We start from the raw sequence: 16349 nt of genomic DNA, 5'->3' as shown, positions 1-16349 counted from the left end.
TGTGTGTGACCAAATGAAAAGAATCCAGATTTACAACTTACCAGTTTGTGAGATAAGATAATACATATAATCATAGCTTTACATTTAGTCATTATATTCTTGGCTAAATGAAAATTTTATTTTCATCCACAAGTTCATTTGTTGTTACCCTCCAAATGCCAAACTTGTTTTTTTTTTCAGCTTACTATTTTCTCATGTTTATTATAGTGTTTGATCTGTATTTTTAATAACCAGTTATAATTAGTAGTATATTAGTTTGAACATAGGTTACATCTTTTTTTAAATCTGCCTTTCATGAAACTTGAGTATGTTATATAAGTGATGTGATTTTTCAGTATATATTTTCAGTATATTCTATACCATTTTCTCTCCTTTTAAGGATAGTTACATAATGGGTGGTAACTTAAATTTGGATAAAAACTATGCTCTAAAACAAAGTCTGAGGCCAATTACAGAATAAATGAAATTGACAGATTGTCCATTTTTTTTACCATTTTAACAATCAAGGTGAATCACTGTTTTTTTTCCCTTTTTTTTTTTTTTCTGAAGCAATTGGGGTTAAGTGACTTGCCCAGAGTCACATAGCCAGGAAGTATTAAATGCCTGAGGTGAGATTTGAACTCAGGTTCTCCAGACTTCAAGACTGGTGCTCTATCCACTGCACCATCCGGCTGCTCCCTATGTGATTAATTCTAACAGAACAATTAAAATTAGTTTTAAGGCTGAAGTGTCCTGATCAGATATTCTGAAGTCTGAATGATGCTTTATGTAGATGTAGCAGTGTTTGTCTATGATGTCACAGGATGAAATGAAAAAATAAATTTTGTAAATTTGCTCCAAACTTGTTTCCAGATACAAAAACTGAGATTTATAATAAATTCAAGGAGACAATATCATTTCTCCAGTCATTCAGGCTTGAAAACTTAAATCATATTTTATTCATCCTTTGTCTATCATATCTAGATAGCCAAAAATAATCTGTTGATTCTTCCTTATTAATAATTCCTACATATATTCTTTCCTTTCAATTCCCGTTGCCATCATTCTTTTCTAGACCCTTACGATGTAATTCCTGGATTATTGTAATAATTTCTTAGTGTATTTGCCTGTCCCTAGTCTTTCTCCCCTCCAATTTATCTCTATCATGGCTTTCTCTTTTTAAAAAACTTCTTGAATCATTTCATTTTACCACTCAGATCCTTCATCAACTCACAATTATCTACAGGATGAGACCCACAGTCCTTACAATAGCATTCAAGAACATTCATAATTAGGCCCCAGATTGTCTTATTCTCTTCATTCTTCTTTCTAACCAGCAGCACTACCAGTACCATAGACTACAATTAGTTCCTGATTAGTGCAAATAATGAATCCCTTATAGTGATCAGATATATTTGAATTTGCACTATTCAAAGTTATAATTATGTAAAATATAGTAACTGGTTTCAACTCAATGGAAATAATCAGTATAAATTAGATAATGCAGCCACTTCAGGGGGGATTCATTTTTTGCTAATCAGGACTTAGCTGTATATCTTTGTTTCCTCCTAATTATACCCATCACTAAGAGTATTACAGTAGTATAAATATGCTTAGAAAGAACGTTGCCCAAAAATTCTGACACTCAGCATTGCAAATATATTTCTCTCCCTTTAGATAGACAATGTTTTTTATGTTGGTACCAATGCATTTTAATTTTGGCATTACTAACTGTGGGGCAGAACTGTTTAAAATTCAGTGGACTATTAATCTTATAAAGTGAAATTGGATTAGCTGAAAAAGAACTACCAAAAACAAAACAAAAAAAAAAAAGATCTAGAAGGAGTTACAGAATAATTCTATAAATTGTTTAAGGAAAATTTAACATCTATGCTCCACAAATTATTCCTAAAAACTGAGATAGAAGGGATAGCTAGATGGCCCAGTGGATAGAGTGGCAGCCCTGGAGTCAGGAGAACTTGAATTCAAATGTGCCCTCAAATTCTTAACACTTACTAGCTGTGACTGGGGAAGTCATTAAACCCCAAATGCCTGGACCAAAAAAATAAATAAGTAAAACAAAACAAAACAAAAATTGAGATAGAAAATTCACTGCCAAACTCTTTTCTTTTGTGAGATAATATAATCCAAATACATAAACTAGGAAAGGATAAAACAAAGGGGAATTAGATACTACTGTCACTAATGAATATTCAAAAATGTTAGCAAAAGGACTCTAGCCTTATTTTTTTTATTAATAGTTTTTATTTACCAGATATATGCATGGGTAATTTTACAACATTGACAATTGCCAAACCTTTTGTTCTAATTTTTCTCCTCCTTCCCCACCCACCAGATGGCAAGTTGACCAATACATTTAAATATGTTAATGTATAAATTAAATACAATATATGTATACATGTCCAAATAGTTGTTTTGCTGTACAAAAAGAATCGGACTTTGAAATAATGTACAATTAGTCTGAGAAGGAAATCAAAAATGCAGGTAGACAAAAATAGAGGGATTGGGAAATCTATGTAGTGGTTCATAGTCATCTCCCAGAATCCTTTTGCTGGGTGTAGCTGGTTCAGTTGATTACTGCTCTATTGGAAATGATTTGGTTCATCTCATTGTTGAAGAAGGCCACGTCCATCAGAATTGATCATCTCTAGCTTTATTTTTTAAAATTATTATCGATAATTTGGATTTATCCAGGGGATGTTTTGGGTAGTTGAATATTTGTGAAATAATTTACATAATTAATCATACTACAAACAAAAACCCCGAAAATCACTCATTATGTCAATAGTTAGAATTTTTGATAAAATAAAACATTTGTGCTAAAAAAAAAACCACTAAAGGGCACAGACATAGGACTGTTTTTTTTATGAAAAAATATATATCTAAAACCAAAAGCCAGTTTTTTCATAATAGCAAAATAATAACTACAAGAATAGAGAATATGGATACATTTTTGCCTCTGCTTGTTCTTAGCATCATTCCAAAAATGCTACTAGGAATAAGACAAGAGAAAAAAGGCATAAACTATAAGCAAAGAACAGACAAAATTTTTCCTGTTTGTGGATGGTAAAATAGTACTTAGAAATCCCCAGAATCAGTAAGAAAAAATAAATGAGACAACTTATATCTTCATTGAAGTAGCAGAATACAAAATAAATTACCATAATCCATAAAGCAATAACAAAACAGGGGCAAAAGAATAAAAATAAAAGCCTTTTCAAAATACAAGATTTCAGGCCAGAGTACAAGAGTATTGCTGTATAATGTAAAGTTAGCCAGCACTCTCTCCAACCTTACCAGGGGAGATGACACCTATCACCACCTGCTACAATCCCTGCGGACCTGGGTTTTAAAGAATGACCAGATACAGTTAGGACTGTTTGGACTCTTCCTGATTTCCCCCCTATCTATGGACTGTGGTTAAGGAGTACTGTTTTGATTAGGTTCTTACTATGGGCTAAACACTTTGAAGATTGTCATGGTGGGGAGTGGCACTGAAACTATCAAATGAGAAATGAGGATCAGATTCTAGGGATCAGAGTTTCACCATTCTTCCCCTTCCTTCTTAGGTGACTGAATAGGCTGAATATAATTCAGTCCTAAGAGATTGCCATGCCTATCAGAAGGTATCAGGAAGAGCCTACAGGAGATAAAGAAGTTATGGGCAATTTCTTGCCATCAAGGCTTGAAGCTTTTTTTGGTGAAACACTGAATGAAGGGGATGGGGGCAGCATGGTAAATAGTGTGAAACACAAAGATTTGGGAAATAAAACAAAGACGTTTACCTTCTTATGTAATAACGTTCCCTACCAACACCTTCTCACCCCTCCCTCCCAGTGATGTTAACGGGGCAATACTAGTTAGTGCAACAATATTTCCATGAAGCCAGCCCCAAAGAAATTACAGGTGAAGCATGAACATCCATTTAAAAGCTTGGTGGGTCTACAAATTTAACTGAATTCAGTTTATATGAGAAGGTTGTGTTTTGTGGTTTTATTTTAGCCATCAAGCCAACAACCCTTGTGCTACTATTTTTTGTGGGAGGGCAAGATGAATTCTGCTTGAGCAAGAAATATAAAAGGTACCATAAAAACTCACTCAACAGTCCATCTATTCAACAAGATGTCCTTTAAGCAAGAGAATGTGTATCATAACTACTGAAATGGACTTAAAACAAAAAAACTACAAAATGCATAAAATATCAAGAGTCAACTTACCAATGTGCACTTAAAATACAAAGACAATCACAAACCCTCTTTAAAAAAATAATGTCAGCTAAGCGGAGGGACGAATGCTGATTATGGTTGGACCATAGAAATATAAGTAAAATGATAATGTCTAAGTTAATTTATGGATGCTGCAATATTAATCAAATTACCAAGGAGATAGGTTAGAAAGGCAGACAAAGTAATAGCAAAGTTATTTTGGAGGAACTCAAGGAAAGTCTAGAAACTGAAGGAAGATAATTTAAAAAATAAAAATGAAGGGCCAAATAGTACTTTCAGATCTTAAGTTATACAATAAAGCATTAATCATCAAAACTATTTGTTATTGGTTAAATAATAGATCAATGGATAAAGCAAAAATCAGAAAGAACTGAACTCAATTACTCAGGGCTCAGTAAACCTGAGAACTTAAATTATTTTGGGGGGGAGGAATTTCTTATTTGACAAGAATTACTGGGAAAACATAAAAGCAATTTAGCAAAAATTAGATTATACAACATACACCAAATAAGTATATACCTTACACTAAATAAATTCAAAATAGATAAGACTTGAATATTAAAGAGCTAAACTATTAAAAATTCAGAAGTAAACCAGATTAACTACTTTCTATAGCTATGGCTAGGAGAAGAGTTCTTAACAAGGATAGAAGTGATTGCAAACAATAAAAGGTAATTTTTGGATACATGAAATTGAAAAGTTTTTACATAAATAGGATAAAAAGCAAATGTCAATTGGAAAATATTTTGCATCAAATATCTTTGATAAAGGTTTGATATCCAAAATAAGTAAGGATATAACATACATAAAGCCAAAAACCAATTTCCCAGATGAAAAATTATCAAACAGCTTTATAAAGGTAACAAAAGAATTGCCAGCTGTTTGTTTTAAAACTTTTTGCCAGCTGTTTAAAATCATATGAAATATCACTCTGAATTATTAAAAATAATAGAAAAATACCTCATATCCAGAAAATAGAAAATATGAGGAAAAGTGGATATAATCTATTTTGAAAGGGCTTAGAAAAGACAGGCACATGACTACAATGTTGGTTTAGCTTTGAGTTGGTCCAATAATTCTGGGAAATAATTTGTAATTAGTTTAAAAAAAAAAACTAAAATGTTGGAAACATTTCAACCCAGAGCTCTCACTGATAAGCATATACTTTTGAGATACTTATACAGGTTAAAATCCACAGTCCTAGAAAATTAATGTGCAAGTGATTGCAAACAGATAAAAAAAACAAAAAAAAAAATAGTGAAAATGATGCAGCCTTGGGCAGCTAGGTGGTGCAGCAGATAGAGTACCAGCCCTAAAGTCAGTAGGATCTGAGTTCAAATTTGACCTCAGACACTTAAAACATTTTAGCTGTGTGACCCTGGGCAAGTCATTTAACTCCAATTGTGGAAGGGAAATGAAGGGAGAAAGGGGGAAAGGTAAGGGAGGAAAAGGGGGGAAGAGGGGGGAAAAGGGTGAATGGGAGGGAAGAGGAAGAAAAGGGAGAGGAGCAGAGGAGGGGAGGGAAAAAGAAAGAAAATGATGAAGCAGGACATGGCACATGTCTATAATCCCTGCAGATGGGGAGGATGAGGCTGATAGAACTCAAGCTCAGGAGGCTAAATTGATCAGGTAAATCCATCTTAATATGGTCCACCTCATGGAAATGGTGACCACAAACTGGTAAAAAAAAAAAAAAAACAGTCTATGTGAGAAACAGAAAAGTCCCATGCCCATAAAATAGGATCCTGGCTATGAATAGTCCTTGAACACTATGTCTGAGCATGATGATAGGAAAAGAAAGAAATGGAAGGTCAAGGGGAAGGGGAATGAGAGCAAAAAGCAAAAAAAAAAAAAAAAGGGGGGGGGGAAACAAGGGAAAGGGGGGGGGGAGGGAAGGAAGAGAAAGAAAGTTGAATAATTAGAGTAACTAGGCCTGTCTTTAAAGAAAAGATGAGAAAATGTACTTTGTTCTCTTCCTCACATTGGCAGGGAACAATGGTATGGAACATTAAATAATATTATCAGACAATTTATGTGTTGATGAGTTTTGTTTAATTGATTTATTTCTTTTTTAATTCTTTATTCAAGAGATTGTTTTCTGAGTTGAGGGTGGGGGATGAAAAATATATTCTGAAATAGTGATAGAAAAGCAAGAGACCTAATAAAATGTAATTTAAAAAATATATAGATGACATATAATTTTTGTATTTCAGTGTCAAATAAAAACATGAAAAATTATGAAATTAACATGAAATTTTTATCTATATTAGGGGTATATAAAGCACTTTGTAAACTTTAAACATTAGATAAATATTAACTAGTATGATTGTAAGAACATAGGGCAACAATACTTGCTCACCAGACTTCCTCTAGGACAAAATTAGATCTCATATCCTTCAAAAAGCATCACTTTTGTATTTTACTTGTGCAGCAAGATTATTATATAAACATGTATACATATATGGGATTTAACATATACTTCAATATGTTTAACATATTTTTTGATTACTTGCTATCTAAGGAAAGGTGTGAGGGGAAGGAGGGAAAATTTGGGAACACAAAATTTTGTAAGGGTCAGTGTTGAAAAATTATCCATGCATATGTTTTGAAAATAAAAAAGCTTTAATAAAAATATTAAATGACAAAAAAAAACCAAATAGCATCACTTGAAATCAGAGCATTATTGGGTCAACTTTATCACCTTGAAAGCAGTCTATGCCATCCACCAAGATAAGTTTAAATTCTTTTTTTTATTAATTTTATAATTATAAAAATTTTGACAGTGCATATGCATGAGTAATTTTTGTAACATTTCCCTTGTATTCATTTTTCCAAACTTTCCCCTCCCTCCCTCTACTCCCCCCCCCTAGATGACAGGCAATCCTATATATATTAAATGTGTTACAGTATATCCTAGATACAATATATGTGTGTAAATCCCATTTTCTTGTTGCACGGTAAGAATTGGATTCCGAAGGTATAAGTAAGCTGGGTAGAAAGTCAGTAGTGCTAACAGTTTACATTCAATTCCTAGTGTTCCTTCTCTGGGTGTAGCTGTTTCTGTCCATCATTGATCAACTGGAAGTGAGTTGGATCTTCTTTATATTTCAGATTTCCACTTCGATCAGAATACATCTTCATACAGTATTGTTGTTGAAGTGTATAATGATCTCCTGGTTCTGCTCATTTCACTCAGTATCAGTTCATGTTAAGTCTCTCCAAACCTTTCTGTATTCATCCTGCTGGTCATTTCTTACAGAGCAATAATATTCCATAACATTCATATACCATAATTTACCCAACCATTCTCTAATTGATGGACATCCATTCATTTTCCAGTTTCTAGCCACTACAAAAAGAGCTGCCACAAACATTTTGGCACATACAGGTGCCTTTCCCTTCTTTAGTATTTCCTTGGGATATAAGCCCAGTAGCAGCACTACTGGATCAAAGGGTATGCACAGTTTGATAACTTTTTGGGCATAAATCCACATTGCTGCTGATTGTTTCTTATAGAACAATAATATTCCATATTTATTTACCATACCATGACTTATTCAGCCATTCTCCAACTGATGGGAATTCACTCAGTTTCTTGCCACTACAAAAAGGGCTGCCACAAACATTTTTGCACGTGGGATCCTTTTCCCTTTTTTATGATCTCTTTGGGGATATAGACCCAGTAGAGGCATGATGGATCAAAGGGTATGCATAATTTGATAGCCCTTGGGACATAGTTCCATATTACTCTCCTAAATTCAGGAACGCATTTTGAAGCTTATTTTTTTCTCTTTTTTTCCCTAATTTTTCTTTCCCCCAGAATATGGCTAATGTAGCAATGTGTTTGCCTAGCTTCTTATGTACACAGGGTATTATATTTCTTGCCTTCTCAATGGGTGGGAAAAAGAGAAAATATGGACTAAAAATAAAATACAATTTTTAAAAATCTCCCTATACTCAATTTATCTTCTGTTTCTAGTCAGTCCTCCTTCAGTATGATAATCCCTCCACTGAACCCTGGATTTTCTTCCACTGCCAGCTACACAACATCATGGAGACACATGGTACAGTGGAAAGGACACTGGATTGGGAATCAAAGGATTAGGGTTACTATTCTGATTCTTAATACTCCCTACTTCTGTGACACCAGAAGTCATTTAAACTCTTTGAGCCTCAGTTTCCTCACCTTTAAATGAAGTTGGCTAAGATGACATCTAAGATTCTTTTGTTAGCATATGAGTCAGCTTATCCAATCATAGCTTAAATTCTTATTATCAATTCCTACTCCATTTACTGGATTGGCATCTTGTCTCCCAGCTATTTTTGTCACCATCAGCTGACTCTTTTCTCATCCATATGGTGCTAAGTGGCCCCTGCAATAACATTTGCAAACTGAATTCCACCTAACAGGACAGTGAAAAACACCAAAGACAGGACAGCTTAAGATAGTTAGGCACAGCACTACAAGAAACAAGATTTCAACATATACGTGTGTGTATATTTAAATTACATGAATCTGTATTCAGTGACTATCACTAATCAATTACTTTTAGTCAGTCAACTAAAATAAACAAGCATAAGCATCTTCTCTGTACCAGGCAGCGGGCTAAGTGCTGGGGACATAAAGGCAAAATACAATCCCTGATCTAAAGGAGCTCTATCTAATTGGGGAGAAAACACTAGGTACATATAAGACAAAATAGAGATAATCATCAGAAGAAAGGCACTAGCATTAAAGGGGACTGGAAAAGGCCTGTGAAATCATTTGAGTAATCAACCATAGGCAATGGTGAATGAAAGAGAGAGAACAACCTCCCACTGCTTGAGTTCTATAAGTTGATTTTGTATGTCCCTTTTGGTTTTCATTCTCAAATAGGACCATGACAGCAGAGAGGTAATGTCATGACGTGCAAGTGAACTGGATTTAAGTGACAGACGGCTGGGAAAGCTCACCTGCCTCACTTTCCCTTCCAGAGCTTTCTTTCTATGTAGATCAAGGTGACTGGAAATGGTTCTGGATGAAATGGGAGATCTCCAGTTAAGGTCTTCAACAGTTTGAGGCTGCACCCATTCAGTGATTAAAGATAGGCAGCAAAGCAAATCATGTTATAAATATCCAAATGGCCCTTGCTAGAAAAAAAAGGTTCCCCACCCCAGTTATCGAAGGTGGGACTTTAGTTGAAACTTGCAGGGATTGGATTCAGAGGTAAAATTTTCTCCTTGTCTATTCTGGCTCTAACTGGATGATCTCTCACATGACAAGCCCTGTGAATCTATTTTATCAAATAACTATGTTCAAACAAAGTATATATAGTCTAAATTGGAGATAATTAACAGTGAGAAGGGATTAGCATTACCATGAAGAGTTTATTGCATAGAGTGTAGCACACTAGAAATCCATTTAAGTTACAGGACTAACTATATGTTTTCCATGATATCTTTCTATTAAACCTCACAACCTCTCCAGAATGTGGGGCATTGAACTTGACAGAAGAAATGAAATCACTTATGTCCTCCTGTGGTTCGAAAGTTGAGGTGATACACTGTGTGAACAGTAAAAAGCTATATCATAAGAGATAGCTCTTAAATACAGTAGTGTAGCAAAAGGTTTTTATTTTCCAATAGAGACTCTGAGTCTGTAAGAAGCTGGGAGACAGTATTGAAAATATACTCTTCTTAGATTGGAATCTTTTAATGGGCAAAAAAAATCCCAGGAATGTGGGACAACCAAATGTCTCTAGCTTTTGTGTTCCTTTGCACATGCAGTATTATAGTATTGGATTCCAAAGATTTATCATTGTATATTTTGGGCCATGAATACTTAGTAGATTAAAAAAAAAAAGTCTTAAACAAAGTCACTTCAATTTGTGTGCTGGTAATGGGGTACACAGAAGACTGTGTTCAAATCCTTGTACTACCACTTCTGTAAGTTCTTTGGGTTTATTGCTTTTTGGGGTGGTAGAAGGATTAGGGGAGGCAATTGGGGTTCAGTGACTTGTTCAGGGTGACATAGTAAATGTATGGAGCTGAATTAGAACTTAGGTTCCCCTGATTCCAGAGCCAGTGCTTTATTCACTCTATCACCCATCTGCCCCTCTATTAAGTTCCAAAGGTATGTTGAAGCCATCTAGAATAGAGAGCATACATTAGTTTCATAAATTGGCAAATACTACAAATCATGGTTTGATTTATTTTGTTGATTTCCTAGATTTAATGAAGTGATGGATAAAATAATGCTAATAATAAAAATTAGCTTGTCATGGTTTCACATACAGCCATATACATACACCAAAAGCTTATTGTTAAACATTTATCAGCACATTATTGCCTGTAAACTTGGGAAAGTGTCTTCAGCATTCTGGTTCTCCATTTCCTCTGCTGAAAAATGAAGAAGTTGATGTAGATGATTTTTAAGGTCTCCTCTAGATCCAATCTCTTTGGTTTTTCTCTTCTTTCTATCCTCTTAGGTAGATATCACAATGATGGACGCTGGGATTTCAATAAGAAGAGTGAAAAAGTTATAAAAGAGCCAGGGGGAGGAGGGGTGGTAATGAGTGTCTGTTTCTTGGCAGCTTCAAATTGGGCTTTAGGGGAGAGAGTATAAGACAACATCATGTGTATTTAGAATTTCAACAGTGGTATTTTTGGGTTGGAAGACCTTCTGGTCACTCTTCAAAATTATAACCCTTCAATTTAATTCAAGAAACATTTATGAAGTGTCTAACAGGTGTTATGGTTAGGGCCTCAATGACAACAATAGAATGGCCCCTTCTCTGAAGGAAGATGATGAGAAGCTCATTCAATTAAATTTTTAAAATTTAGTAAATATCCATCAAACATCTGAGAACTGAGAATTGGAGAATTGGAGGTTAATTAAGTATTTGCCATTTGTTATCAGCTAACTTAACTGTCTGAGGCAGAATTGGAACCCTCCAGACTCCATATGAGCACATATCTACTAGTTCATTTTGAGGGAAAGGGACTGGATTTGTGATTTCACTAATACAGAGAATGCCTCCTTATACCAAAGTGTCTGTAACATATCTGGAAAGTTGTCTAAAGCAACTTAGCCAACCATGCTGCTCAGTGGTAGTATACCCTATAGCCATCAGTCTGAGACATAAAAACAGATAAAGGTTAGAGAAGATCTGATCCCTGCCCCTTAGGAATTTATAATCCAGAGGGGAACTTAGAAGCATACAAATATGAGGACAATATAAGATAACACACAAAAAGAAAGGAGCTAAAGCTTTACCTTTTGTAAGTCTGAAGTAAACCAATGACTAAGGTTATAAATTGGAGTTGGGAAACAGAAAAATTTATGTTGTGTTTGTTGTTGCTTACTCATTTTTCAGTCATGTCTGACTTTTTGTGACCCTATTTGGATTTTTCTTGGCAGAAATACTGGAGTGGTTTACCATTTCTTGCTCCATCCCATTCTACAGATGAGGAAACTGAGGCAAAGCACAGCTAGTAAGAGTTCGAGGCCAAATTTGAACTCAGGAAGGTGCTTTCTCCACAACCAGCTGTTGAAGGTTAGAATTTAATGGATGAGTAATATCATTTAGAGCTGGGAAGGACCTTGGAGGAAGGATCTCTAAATAAAAAGATAAAAAACTAAGACTTAAATAGATGAAATAATTTGCCAAAAGTTACATAGATAATTTCTAGAGCTAGGATTTTAACTCATATCCTCAGACTAACTTTCTGATTTAATGCAATAAGTAAGCATTCAAGATGTAAGATAAAATGACACAGAAACAGATACAGAGAGTAGCTTGAGCAAAGATTTGGAGGCAGGAAAACAGTTCTGCCTATAAGTAACATAGGTCCAAGCACATAGTGGGGCCTTTCTTCTCTCTTCCCCACCCATCATCCTAAGTGCTATTTCATTTGAAAATACTTGACTTGGGACCATAGCATAAGCACTGTTATAGATCAACCCCATAGGATGCATGAACAATCTGTTTTCTCTGAGTGTTTAGAAGAACCCTTTAAAATTGTTTGATTTTGGAGTCCACATTTCAATTTACCACCACCATCCCTCACTTTCTCTCATCTATCCCCTCTCCTTCTTGGAGCCTCCTTTCTTTTTCTGTGACTTGAGGGTGGGTGGCAAGAGCTCTTTTCAGAGATGTTCAGAGTTTGGCACACTGTGACTTTCAGGTATTATTTTTTAAATTTAAATCCCAAATCTCTTCCCTCCCCCACATTTTCTATAGATAGCCACAGCATTACCAGTGATATCGGGATCTACAAGATATTTGGAGAAGACCAGCACCTTTGGTGGGAGGATTTACTGATCCCATTTCAAAGTTGCTCATCCAACTTTTGGTATACACCTGTCAGTGTCCAGTGATCACAGTCTGGCAAAACCAGATTGAGGGTTACCAACAGACCTCAAACCCATTGGTGAGTTAGGGAATGTCTATCCCAAACATGTGAAGACTTCTTTCAATGGAATGGGTAGATGAGAATAGTTTGTTCCAATGTCTGTAAAGACAGCAGAAGCAGGCACTGTGGAGCTTTTAGAACTTGGTTAGACATCAATGTTGCCAAGGTCATCCACTTCAGTCCAAGCTATTGCCAGTCTTCTTGACTTTTGACTTGCCACTGGACCCCAATAATTCTGGATGAGAGAGAAGCCGATGATTTTGTTCAATTTTGCCTCATTTAAACCCAATTGACACACAATATCAAAATATTGGTTCTCTTTAAAAACAAACAATAATGATAAGCAGTGCTTTTGGACAGAGTGCTGAACTAAGAATTAGAAAAAAAAAAAAACACACGAGTTCAGATCCTGCCTTAGATATTCATATGCTGTGTGGAACTGAATATATCATTCAATTTTCCTGAATCTCAATTTCCTTATGTAAAAAATGCAGATAATTGTACCTGTAGTACTTAGAATTCTAACATCATAGATCTAGAGCTAAAATATCAAAAGCTCAAAGGCTCAAAAAAATCTAATTTCTCCCCTTCATTCTCCTATAAAAGTTAAGTGAGTTGCCCAGGATCACACAAGTACTTAGGGTAAGAGGTAGGATTTGAACTCCTGTCTCCTAATTCCAGAGACAAGATTATTTGTAAGCTTCACATGTTAAGCTCTAAAGACTTTTAAATGTTAAATATGTGTCGGTTATTGTCACTAAATAAGTATCTTCAATAAACAGGAATTTCTAATAGATATTCCTATTAAATATAATGCAAACTTAGAGTGTAAGCAAATAAAATTAAAGGGAAAAGAAACATTTATATAGTTACTGTGTGCCAGACACTTTTTACGAATACCATCCCCCTTTTATTTTTTGCAAATATTATCCCATTCCATTGCCATACAAGTACAAAGTGTTATGATGATGATGAGAATGAGACAGAGAGGGGTAGCATAGTATGGAAAATAGAGACCTGACTTTGAATCTAAGAAGTCTTCCGTTTAGTCCTTCCCCCAAACACATATTAGCTAAATGACCCTTTGAAAGTCACTCAATTTCTGGTGGTCTAAGATGGAGCTTCTAAAATGTTTTCTACTCATAGCTCCTTTTTGCTTGAGAAATTTTTGTAGGACTCCAAATATATAGGCAAACAAATCAAATGTTTACTGAGAATAAATTATAATTTTGAGACCCCCACATTCAGTTACATGGCCCATATGGGATCCTGATCCGCAGTTTTAGAAGTTTTGCTCTAGGAGATACTATGTGATACAAAGATGCAGTATAAGGAGTTTCCTCACCTTACCATTCCCTCACCAGTGAACTCACAGGCCAAGTCTCCATTCCCAGAACTAAGCAGTAGATAATAAGCTCAACTTGGAGTGAGGAAGACCAGGGTTCAAAGCCTACCTCAGACACAATTATCACAAACGGCCAATTACTTAGCTTCTCAACCTCATTTCCCCTTCTTTGTAAAACCCAGGCTAATAGTATCAGCAATATCTACCTTACCAAATGCTCCAAGGCTCAAATGAGAGAATATATGAAAAGAATTTTGCAAAGTTTAAAGTTTTACATGAATGTTTTTTTTTGTTTGTTTTTTGTTTTTTTCCTGAGGCAGTTCAAGTTAAATGACTTTCCCAGGGTCACACAGCTAGGAAGTGTTAAGTGTCTGAGGTCAAATTTGAACTCGGGTCCTCCTGAATTCTAGGCTGGTGCTTTATCTACTGTGCCACCTGGCTGCCCCCATGAATGTAATTCTTAACTGAAAATATGGAGATTATTCTCTTCTTCTCCATCTCAAATTATCTTTATCTTCCCTCACTCTGCTGTTAGACTTTTTTCCCCCCAAGGCCCCCTCCCCAGACAACTCCCCCTAAACAAACTCCAGCGAACCCAACAGTGTGGCGCGACGAAAGGATGCCGGTGGCAATGTCTACATACTGTTTTGTTCACGTGTGCCATCTTTCACATTCTCAAAGTCTCTGAGACTTTGGCTAAGAGCAGAGGGGAACGAGCTCCAGAGGCAGACTGGTGATTAAGTATAACTTCTGGAGGAGGAGGAGTTTCATTCCACTAAAATAAGTCAACACTGTCAGCTTGGGCACTTTGAGGGAAGCTGCTTTCCTAAAACCTACTGGAGAGAAATTTGAGATGAGCCTGGTCTTCCTGAGAGCTGTCTCTCTTCCCCTCCCTTTTAAGGCATTGCCTGCTTTCAGTCCTCTGGGGTAAAGAAAGCCTTGAAAGGAAAAGGAGGGGAAACTGCTCAGGGCAGAGGATAATAAATGGTTAAAGTATGGGGTCTAAATGGATGCTGGAAATGGGAATGCCCATGAGAATTCTTGTAAAAATAAATCCACAGACTCAATCCCCTCCCCCTCCCCTTTACTGTTTGGGTTGGGAGGAGGGAAGGAGATCTACTAGAGCATCTGTGTTCAGATGAGAGAACTCTTATTTATGCCCTTGTCTCTGATATTTCTTTTATCTCCTTTCTCCAAAAAAAGTTGGAAGCAGTCATCGAAAGAAACGGGGGAAGGGGGGGAAGCCCAACAGTGCACAGTACAGTAATGACAGATGTTGACTAGGACTCCCTCCGCTACTGAAAGCAGCCTTGTGTATATTCGGTTTCTAACACAAGTATTAGTTTCCCACATGAGACTTTGGCCTTCTGACAAACAGCCATGGAAAGTCAGTGCTCATAACTAACTCCGAGGAGCAGCTCTGGCTGGCCCGGGCGCAGGGAAGCAAGGCGAGGGAAATGAAAGAGGAGGAGCCGGCCGGCCCTGCCCTAACCGAGCTGGGCACTGCCCCCGCAGCCCGCCAGCCGGCCATCGCCGAGGCTTCGAAAGTGCCGCTTTCCCTGGGGCGTTGCTGCAGGGGATGAGAACGAGCGAGGGGTCAGCGCCCGAGAAGGCTGCTCTTTCAGCCCGGGAGTGGGAGGCAGCCGCAGGCTTCTCTTCCAGCTCCAGCAAGTCGGAGCTAACATTTTCTGCCCACGTGCAGCCGTAGCTACATCCATCTCAACCCTTTCAAGGGCCCTGCCTCTGGTTTCCCAGAGCGTTACTCCCTCCCTCCCTCCCTCTCTCTCTTTTTTTTTTTTTTTTTTTTTGTTTTGTTTGCGTTTTCAAGGTTTGGCTGCACCGACTCCCCTTTAGTGTGACACAGCCAATAAGAGTCTGAATTTACTGTTTGTCCTCAGGCACCTACCTACCTGATGGTCTTCCTCAGCCCTGCTGCTTCCCAGAGCCATCTGTTTTCCCTAAATGAGCTCCCTGCTCCCCTCCTCTTGTTCTCTGAACTTTCTTCATGGGAACAAACACTCGTTTTCTCGTTTGAGGTCTGATTAGAGAAGTGCTCTGATACCCACTGGATGTCTTTTTAACAAGGTACAGGCTGTTTCTTGATGGCTGCTTTTTTCAAAGCCACCTTCTTCCAGCTGTTCTTGATTTAGCCACGCCCTCCACCCCCACCCGCAGATCCTTCTCACTAAATGGGGTTTATTTTTCAGGCGTTATGTTACGTCTTGACTTGATATTGGGGATTTGATATACACTCTCAACAATCAGTGTTGGGGCTCTCCGAGGAGATGTTCGTTTTCCGTGTATTACCCCCAACTCCGTCACCTATTCTGTCCCCTTAAGTCTTTGTTTTGCTGTTAACACCATCTCAGTTTCCTCTCCCTAGT

At 36.8% G+C, this 16349-nt stretch overlaps 1 long non-coding RNA gene across 2 annotated transcripts; it reads right to left on the bottom strand.

Moving 5' to 3' along the window:
- Positions 1-10393: 10393 nt before the first annotated feature.
- On the bottom strand, positions 10394-16094 carry LOC141546100 (uncharacterized). 2 transcript variants are annotated; one of them, XR_012483236.1, is made up of 2 exons: positions 15872-16094; positions 10394-12855 (listed from the first exon to the last, which is right to left on the bottom strand). It is a non-coding gene; the product is annotated as an uncharacterized LOC141546100 (long non-coding RNA). The 2 variants fall into 2 exon arrangements; XR_012483231.1 differs by having other exon boundaries at positions 15876-16094.
- Between the last annotated feature and the right edge of the window lie 255 nt (positions 16095-16349).

This window comes from Sminthopsis crassicaudata, chromosome 1, assembly GCF_048593235.1.
Source record: "Sminthopsis crassicaudata isolate SCR6 chromosome 1, ASM4859323v1, whole genome shotgun sequence".
NCBI classification, from domain to species: domain Eukaryota; kingdom Metazoa; phylum Chordata; class Mammalia; order Dasyuromorphia; family Dasyuridae; genus Sminthopsis; species Sminthopsis crassicaudata.
Note: the sequence above shows the minus strand (reverse complement) of the source record. Positions and strands in the feature narration are given on the sequence as shown.